Source organism: Misgurnus anguillicaudatus, chromosome 12, assembly GCF_027580225.2.
Source record: "Misgurnus anguillicaudatus chromosome 12, ASM2758022v2, whole genome shotgun sequence".
NCBI classification, from domain to species: Eukaryota; Metazoa; Chordata; class Actinopteri; order Cypriniformes; family Cobitidae; genus Misgurnus; species Misgurnus anguillicaudatus.
Window position 1 is genome coordinate 26,699,636 of NC_073348.2, and position 8,845 is coordinate 26,708,480.

The window sequence follows — 8,845 nt, forward strand, 5'->3', positions numbered from 1 at the left end:
AACATCAGAAATGCAGAAACAACGTGTGTTACGTGAGCTTTAAAGGAACAGTATGTGGGTCAAAGACGAAAAGGGGGTTTAAAGCATAAAAAAAATAAAAGTGTAAAAGAGCTTTAAATTTAGTCTTTTTCACATACATTAGAATATGTCCTGTTTAACTTTATGTTTTTCTGAGCAAAAAATAATTACTACCATACATTTTTACTGGGATTTTACAGAAGACACCAACTAAAATGTCATTCAGTGTAACAATATTTTTATGCAAAAAAATATTATCAGACATTTTTAGAAAAACTATTATTTGATGACACATTACAAGACTCTATTTATAGATCACAGTGCAGACACCAAATACTAACTATTTGTCATTTTAAAGCATTTTACATCGCCAATATCCTTTAAACCATTAGGTTTTACCCATTTGTCAGCAAGAAGTTTTTGTAAGGAAGTGAAAATCAATTCAAATCAAATAAAATTTTTGTAGGATCACACATTATTTTACATATTTTAATAAGTACAGCTCAGAATAAGTATATTGTTTCATTTCTACATAAATATATCTGTTACACCGAATGACCATGGTTTGTTACACTGAATGACATTTTTCACAAAAATAGTGTCATTGTTTCCATTTTTGCAATGTTTTGAATATTATTCTGTATCATTTTATTCCTAAACAAATCACAGAAGTAGATGCTGAAATTAATAATCATTTTTATTCCATAATGCATATCATATTCGTAAAAATGAACTGAACAGGTGGTAATACTGTATAATAAGATCCAGAACTGCCCTTATACGTTTAGCTTCTGCCCTGTGTTTACTTTGATTTTCCCGCCATTGCTTTTGCCTCTTCTCAGCTGCAGCATCTGATAAATTCCTGATTGACGGGTGATCAGGATTTGCAGCCAAGGCAGCTTGCTTTCTTCTCTGGTTGCTGAAATACAGATTCCATGTAATTATTGACATAAAATTAATGACATAGATCTATATAAAACGTGTTATTAATTAAAAATACTTTCTGTTTGGCAACATAAATGACATGTTATCAGGATTTGTATTATGGGCGGAGAATCCCCTCAGTGGCCTCTCTTAAAGGGATAGATCACCCAAAAATGAAAATTCTGTCATCATTTACTCACTCTCATGTTGTTTCAAACCCGCATAAATGGAAGGAAGATATTTTGAGAAATGTTTGTAACCAAACCTTTTGTGGACCCCATACTATGATACTAAAAATAATACTATGGAAGTAAATGGGGTCCACGAACGGTTTGGTTGCAGACATTACTCAAAATATCTTCCTTTGTGTTTATCAGAACAAAAAAATTCGTACAGGTTTTTACCAACACGAGAGTGAGCGAATAATGACCAAACTTTCATTCTGGGTGAACTATCCCTTTAACTTGTGGTATAGGTAGGGTGGAGTCTCTATCTAAAAACAGCAGTAAACTATTATTCTGTAGGGCTAGGCTTGGACACAAATTTCATGATTTGATTCAATTTCAAATCAATTTGATATTGATTAACATCATCTGAAAACAGCATAGACTGAAAGATCGATTATTGTGATTTACAAATCACTATTGTTTCTTCAAAATTAGAATTGATTAAAATCGAGAAATCTATCTTTTGAAACCCAGCCCTATTATTTTTACATTGCACTCAATACCTTTCTCGTCTCCTTCCTAAAGGCATTGCCCGAGCTACTGGGTCTGCATTAACTTTCTGCCAGTGCCTAGAAACTTTTTGTTTGTGGGCATCTAAAAGAAATCAGTACCAAAACGACAAAAATGCATTAAAACATTAATATTGATAAAGTTTGATATTTTTTGTGCTAAACATCCCTCATTTATCTGAAATAGAAATAAAATGCTAAAAATGTTATCTAAACAGTGACACTCTCATTCAGTGTAATGGATGACACTGTGGTGTAACATACAATTTGCATTACACTGAATGACAAAACATTACCCTGAATGACGAAACTTTTACTTAAGCTAATATTAGTAGTTAACAACTAGATACCTATATCAAACAGTGAACTTGACCAGAAAGGTTTATCATCATTATTCACAACATCTACTTATTTTTCAAAAAATCTAACAATAAAAGTGTTTTTTTTGCATTTCACTGAATGACAGTCGTTTTTGTAACTCAAGATACCACACTATGAAAAGGTGAAATTATCAAATATTTAAGAGCAATAAACTTACCTTGCTGAATCACCACATGGTCTTCAGGGGCCCCTTTGATGATGTCACAGACTGCTTGATGAGTATTGTTTGTGCATTTAATTTCAAAATGGTTTCCTGATCCCGTTACACTGAATGACCTCTGACAAACTGCATATTCGGGACAAAAGTCCCCTAGTTGTTTCAATATTTAACGAAAAAAATAACACATATTCCTATTAATATAAAACAGCCAACACTTATGTGAACATGCCAAGGAACCAAATATTTTTTTTAACATGGTATTTTATACGTTTATTTAAAAATCTATTAGTAAAATCCTAGTCCGGACCATTACGCTGAATGACGATTTTACACTTTGGAGCATTATTAAACTCATATTTGGTCATTGTATTTTCACAAAAGTTATTTGAAACATAAAAGTAGACATTTTACTTTCATTTTATAGGTGTTTTTTGTATGTAAAATCACTTTTGTAAATTATATTTGATGCGGACACCAAAATGGTGACGTCTCGTCTTTGACCCATGTACGATTGTGGCCAAACCTGGTATTGCAATAACAAAACTTGTGGCTAAAACTGGTACTGCAATCACACAACTGGTGGCCAATACACAAAATGACAACATAAACATCAGTTGAGGGCTGCAACTTTTTAAATGACAATATCCTGGCCAGACCACTGATGTCAGTGATATAAGTAATTGAAATGAAAATGATTTCTTAATGTCTAGTGACATATCAGGGCCATTTTATGATTAATTGATATACATTTCTTACATATTGTTCCTTTAACTAACATTGACCGAAAATTAATAGAAAACTCAAATATTTCAAAAAAGGGTGGATGGTTAGGTGCTCGTGATTAGGTTGTAATTATTTTAATTTATTCAAATTCAAATGTAATTGTTTTTAAGTACATACAGTTCTGATTGAAGTACACTTGTCATTTTAATTTAAAGCACTGACTGAATGAATAACTCTAATGTTATGTAAATGTACAGTAGCTGTTTAAAATCTCTCTCAGTGCATGCTTCTTTTTAATGAGCAATGTTTTGTTCACTGTTTGTTATTTTTTGTTTATAGTATTGCATGAGAGTCTTTATATCCCCAGGGTTAAAAAAATTCTAGTAGTGATCTGTTCCGACAGATTTTGGGTCAGCATATCTGTAAATGCAATCCTGCAATAAAAAGTGCTTTATAAGCACATATGTGTGATTTTAAGCATTATGTGTCTGTAAATTAAAATGTAAATATTTAATTAAAATATGTAAAATGTTCCCCTTTTTTTAGTGTGCGTGCTCAAATGTTTGCAAGTTTGAAGTGGCTGTTTCAGGAGTGCGCATAAATGTTTTTAAAAAAGTGCGGTGCTTGGATGTAAATTTATGTGTGTGTGTATTCGGTCTCTGTTCTCTGTTTGAAAGATGAAAGAAAGAGAGAAATTAAAAAAGTTTGCAAAAAAGATCATTTTCCCAGAGGGGATTTTCATCTGCTTCGGGAACCTTTTAGTCCTTTACTTCACACTGTGCATTGCTGTTTAATTTTTTAAGTTAAAAAATAATTACTTGTTCCAATATTTACTTTCATTATGAACATTTGCAATGGTGGAATAGCTTTCTGGAAATGAAGTTGATATTGAACTCTAAAATCCTTTTGGCACTTTTCAGAAATTACAAAATCTGTAACTCTTACGTATGAAACTTTTACAGTCTTGAGTCTATAAAAATGTATGTTTTAACAAATGGTTTGTGAAGTGCTTAGTAAAAAGTGAAGGTTGGATTTACTTTATTGTTGAATTTGAATTACTTCAATGGGTAACACTTAAAATATTTAATTTTCACTTTAAAGTGAAATATTTAAGGTGAGTAAACTTTTTAAAATTACTTCAATTTGTAATACCGCAAATGTTTTTAGCTTTTCACACCTACATTTTTCACTTAAAGTTAGAAAATTTAAGATGAAAAAATATAATTATATATAATATAATTATTCAACTTTCGCTTTTTAAAGGTGCAGTGTGTAGATTTTCGCGCCGTCTAGTGGTTAGGATGCAAATTACAACAAACGGCTCAATCCACCGCTCACCCCCTCCCCTAGAGAAGCTACGGTAGTCGCCACAGGAAAAACATGTTGTCGTCTGAGACAACGTAGTGAAAAGACACGATCTTTAGAGCAGTTTGTCCGTTTAGAGCTACTGTAGAAACATGGCGCCGCAAAATGGCGACTTCCATGTAGAGGACCCGTGGTGTATGGAGATAAAACGGCTCATACTAAAGTGATAAAAACATAATGGTTGATTATGTAAGGTCTTTATACACTCCTGCATTTCTATTAAGAGATCCTCCTAAAATGTACATACTGCACCTTTAACCTTTAGACAATGTTGATAGACAAGAGGTTGACTGAGATGTTTTAGAGTTGTTTCTATTTTCTTTAAATTTAATTTTTTTATCATTGTTGTCAACTCTGTTACCAAAATACAACATACAACCCAAAACTGTATTAAATTACTACATGAAACTATCACTTAGTACAGGTTGGCTTTTCTGGGATTGTACAGTATGTTAGATTGTATTTATTGATAAGATTATTATTCACTTTTTATTTTCTTATTTGTTTATATACTAGTCAACATTTGAGGTGGATAAAAAACGTTAATCAAAGTTGTCCTAAGACAAGAACGGATATTGGGTATTGGTTTTATGAAAGGTTTTGATCCACTTCAATGTCACGACTGGTAACAGGAGTGAGGACGCAAGTGCTGGGTTCACCATAAAAGGATAACATTTAATATAAATAACATAGCAAACAAAACACGGGAATCAAAATAACAACAGGTAGGTAAAACACAGGAACAGATGAACAGGGTACAAACGTGGTAGCAAAGACAATGATCCGGCAGGGAGTATGGCAGAGACAAGGGTATAAATACACAAAGACTAATGACACACAGGTGGAATGAATGATGTGATAATTAACAAGTGTCCAGGTGATGACAATATAGAACAGACACAAAACATGACACGGATTACCGTGACATAACCCCTCCCTCTACGAGTGGCTACCAGACACTCACATAACCACAAAACAAAAACAATGTCTGGTAGCGAGAGTCCAAGGGAGGGGTGGAGGGCTTGGGAACCCTGGCGATGCCGGCAGCCGCCGGGACGAAACCAACAGGACGGTGGGCCGGACTGCGCCAGGAGAACCGGAGCGATCGCTCCGAGAACCGAGGCAGACGAATTACCCCCCTCCTGGGAATCGCCGACGATCCGATGCCCCCCGGAAGTCATCTCCCGTCCCCTCGCGGAAATGGGGACCCTCACTTCGGTAGCCACCCGGGGAAATGATCGGGCGTGGTCCGTTCCGGATCCCCCTACGAGCGGGACGGTGGTCCTCCGAGGGACCGTCGACGACGACGACTCAACCGTTGGGGGACCGCCTGGGCCGATCCTCCTCCCGCAGGACCGCAGGAGCGAGCGATCGCTCACGGTGGTCCCCAAGAGACATCGGGGCTGGTGGAGAATGAACCCCGATGTCACTACTCCCCCTCTACGAAACTCCTGGGGGAGCCGCCCTCCGTGAACCCGCTGCGTCCAGTCTGGCCGGATCATTCTGTCACGACTGGTAACAGGAGTGAGGACGCAAGTGCTGGGTTCACCATAAAAGGATAACATTTAATATAAATAACATAGCAAACAAAACACGGGAATCAAAATAACAACAGGTAGGTAAAACACAGGAACAGATGAACAGGGTACAAACGTGGTAGCAAAGACAATGATCCGGCAGGGAGTATGGCAGAGACAAGGGTATAAATACACAAAGACTAATGACACACAGGTGGAATGAATGATGTGATAATTAACAAGTGTCCAGGTGATGACAATATAGAACAGACACAAAACATGACACGGATTACCGTGACATTCAAATGTTGCAACCCAGTATTACAAAGTTACATACCTATAGTTACGTAAATTTGTGAGTCTTTTCTGTGACACTGACACGTTTTTCCGCCTTTTTGCATGAACATGTCACGTATTTCGGTTTACGTGTCACTGTCACGTATTTGTTACTCAACTGTTTTGTTTTGTCATTTTCTTAACATTGTCGCTGCGGTTTAGGGTTAGATTTACATAAAATTACATCCTTACCCAAACCCAACTCTAACCCTAATGCCAGTCGACATTTGTTTAAAAATCATAAAATATAAAAAATAAATCATGAAAAAAGGTATAAACCAATACTTAAAGTGATATGCTAACACAAACACCAAAACTAACCCTAAACCGAAGCGTCAATGGTTTGAAAATAGGACAAAACAGTTGAGTAACAAATACGTGACAATGACAAATAAACAGAAATACGTGACATGTTCACACAAAAAGGAGGAAAAGCATGTCAGTGTCAAAGAAAAAACAAATTTACGACTATAGGTACATCATTTCGTGATACAGGGTTGAATGTTGACGTTTAGTGTAGTTTTCTCCTACAAATATAATAATATTATTATTTTGGTTCTTGCGTGTTTTTTGTTTTACTTATAACAACAATGAATAGTTAAGCTTGATGAATATTTGATGCTAACATATTTTTATAATCAAGCAAAATGTGGAAAACCCAGACAACTCCTGGCAAATTTAGATTTGCTCTGCAAATAGTCTGGCAAAGAGGCCATTCAAGCCTATTTCTAATGCCAAGAAATCGAGGCACCAATCAGAAACGTTAGGGCGTGCTTTACACGATAACGACAGCGCAGCGACGGTGAAGCAGATTTTGTACATTACAAAGATGGATGCCACCGTGGAACATCACTCGTTCGAATCATCTATCACATCTGTTTTAAGCGATTTAAACTTTTCCTTTCGTTAAAACCCGAGCAAAGAACAACACTCGAAGTCTTCACATCTAAAAAAAGATGTTATCACTGTCTTACCGACTGGATCCGGCAAAAGTCTGATATAGCTCTCCATACGTCATCTCCTTCATCGCTGTGATTGGTTTTAGGTCTACCCAATTGGACACAGAAGCATTTGAGAGACGTCCGTTGGTGATGCCCCTTTGCAAATGATTTGTCTATAAAGCTTTGCCAGTTTTAACCAGGCTAGCAAAACGTTACATTATACATTATTATTAGATAATATTTTTTATAGCATATATAAAGGCAGATTCCCACACAGGGTTAAGATTAAAGGAATATTCCACTTTCTTAAAAGAAAAATCCACACAATTCACTCACCACCATGTCATCCAAAATGTTGATGTCTTTCTTTGTTCAGTCCAGAAGAAATTATGTTTTTTGAGGAAAACATTGCAGGATTTTTCTCATTTTAATGGACTTTAATAGCCACCAACAATCAATACTTAACTCAACACTTAACAGTTTTCTTCAACGGAGCCTCAAAGGACCACAAACAATCCCAAACGAGGCACAAGGGTCTTATCTAGATTGTCATTTTTGACAATAAAAGTAACAAATATACACTTTTAAAGCACAACTTCTCATTTAGATCCGGTCGTCATGCGCTAGCGTGACTCGACGCAATACCTCATCACGTCAAGAGGTCACAGAGGACGAACGCGAAACTCCGCCCCAGTGTTTACAAGTGTTGAGAAAGAGGACCGTTCCGACGTTGTTGTATGTCAACTGATACTAATTAATGTCTATGTGGCAGTTTATTGTTTACAATGGTCCGCAAATGTGCGTTTTATATATGTAACACGTGACCTCCCTACGTCACTACGCATTTACGTTAGGTCGTGCTGGACCTGACCTAAACGAAAAGTTGTGCTTTAAAAGTGTATATTTGTTATTTTTATTGTCAAAAATGACAACCGTTTTGCTAGATAAGACCCTTATGCCCTGTTTGGGATTGTTTATAGTCCTTTGAAACTCCTTTGAAAAAAACTGTTATGTGTTGAGTTAAGTATTAATTGTTGGTGTCTATTAAAGTCCATTAAAATGAGAAAAGTCCTGCAATGTTTTCCTCAAAAAACATAATTTCTTCTCGACTGAACAAAGAAAGACATCAACATTTTGGATGACATTGTGGTGAGTAAATTAACTGGATTTTTCTTTTAAGAAAATGGAATATTCCTTTAAGCTGTGATTAGGCCTTAGTTACAGTATATTTGGGCATTTTAATTGTTTTTACAAATATACTTTACAACATCTTCAAAAAAACAATAAAAGATATGTCAGGACAAGTTGTTGCGCTTAAGTTGTATGCTTGCGTCCGGTCTGGAAAACCACCCGATTATGTTTTTTTTATTTTGTGGTTCTGATGCTGATAATGCTGATTTGGTCATGGTAAACATCAGCTATATTCTGTAAGATTTATAGTGTTTGTAGATTTACTATAAAAGAGACGCATTATGTCTCCACTCGTGGAGCTTTGGTGTACCGCAAGGCTGCTGTCAGGCCCTGTGATTTAAACTCAAAATCTGTCAGCACAGATATGGCGCTGTGTTTACCAGTTGGTTGACAATCAAATCCTTATTGTCAAACCTCTGACTGTGAGATTTTAAATGCATACAGCAAATTGATTACAAGATCACTCGCAGCCCAGCCAAGTATTTGTGTTTTCATCCATCTCGGTCCACACCATCTGCTGGGATTTCAGCCACACATCTTTCATAATTCCTCC